This window comes from Bison bison, unplaced genomic scaffold, assembly GCF_000754665.1.
Source record: "Bison bison bison isolate TAMUID 2011002044 unplaced genomic scaffold, Bison_UMD1.0 scf7180017864378, whole genome shotgun sequence".
NCBI classification, from domain to species: Eukaryota; Metazoa; Chordata; class Mammalia; order Artiodactyla; family Bovidae; genus Bison; species Bison bison.
This window is the reverse complement of record NW_011494950.1, coordinates 7345084-7346836: the sequence shown is the minus strand read 5'-3', so window position 1 is coordinate 7346836 and position 1753 is coordinate 7345084.

Below are 1753 nucleotides of genomic sequence, written 5' to 3'. Positions count from 1 at the left end.
AAAGTGAAGTGAAAGTGAAACTCAGTCGTGTCCGACTCTTTGCAACCCCATGGACTACACAGTCCTTGGAATTCTCCAGGCCAGAATAATGGAATGGATAGCCATTCCCTTCTCCAGGGGATCTTCCTGACCCAAGGATGGAACCCAGGTCTTCCACATTGCAGGTGGATTCTTTATCAGCTGAGCCACTAGGGAAGCCCAAGAATACTGGAGTGGATACTGATTATATATACATTGCAGATCAAATGTTTGAAATTAAGATGTTACATAGATGTGTGATTGTAACTTCATTGCCATTAAAGGATTTCAAATTACATTCATGTTTATGTGTATACATAGTGAAAAATAGGCAAAATAATGAAGATCGACATTTTCCTGCCTCTACTGTGTAATTCTGCTATCTGCTCCTCTATAATGCTGCACCTCTAATTATACACAGTTAGTGCTACCTAGGAGTATAAAGTTGTCACCCATCAATAAAAAAACAAGTTGATCTTTTTAAAAAAAGTTTATCCTCATTTTAAAATAAGTTTTTTTTTTCTATTTTAAGATTGTCATCTTATCAGCAGACAAATGGATAAGGAAGTTGTTGTACATACACACAATGGAATATTATTCACTATAAAAAAGAGCACTTTGAGTCAGTTCTAATGAGGTGGATGAAACTGGAGCCTATTATACAGGGTGAAGTAAGCCAGAAAGAGAAACACCAATACAGTATATTAATGCATATACATGGAATTTAGAAAGATGGTAACAATGACCCTCTATGCAAGGCAACAAAAGAGACACAGATATAAAGAACAGGCTTTAGGACTATGTGGGAGGAGGTGAGGGTGGGACGATATGAAAGAATAGCATAGGAAACATGTATATTACCATATGTAAAATAGATGACCAGTGCAAATTCAATGCAAAAAACAGGGCACCCAAAGCTGGTGCTCTGGGACAATCCAGAGGGATGGGAAGGGGAGGGAAGTGGGAGGGGATTTCAGGATGGAGGGGACACATGTACACCCATGGCTGATTCATGTCAATGTATGTCAAAAACCACCACAATATATTAAAGTAGCCTCCATCTTATTTTTTTTTAATTTATTTACAAATAAATAAAATTTTACTTTATTTTTATTTACTTATTTATAACTAACATAAGTAAATAAATAAAAAAAGATTGTCATCTTCCCAGTTTGGAATTATAGCCCTCTGCATCTAGAATAAGAAGAAAGTAAGTTACTGCCTTGAATCACATTTGTAAAATGGTAGTTATAGATTGATAGATAAAAATATGCCTTAATGAGAAAATGAAATGGTGGTATTTTTAATGCAGTTTTAAAAGCCATATCAATGGATATAAATGCACCCAAACATACTTTTTGAAATTTAAGGAAAGTATTAGCTATTACAGAAAAGTTATTGGCTTTCTGTTGAGAGAAATATTGGTTTAAGAAATATGAAAATAACTAGTATATAATGAAATATATTAAATCATATGAGCTGTCTATATATTCTGGATATTATATCTTATTGGATATTATCATTTACAAATATTTTCTCCTATCCCATAGGTTGTCTTTTCATTTTGTTGAAAATTCCCTTTGCTGTGTAAAAGCTTTTAATTTTAACTAGTTCTCCTTTGTTTATTTTTGCTTTCATTTCTTATGCTTTAGGAGAGAGATTCAAAAAATATATTGTTATGATTTATATTAAATAATGTTCTGTATGTGTTCTCTTCTAGAAGCTTTATGATTTC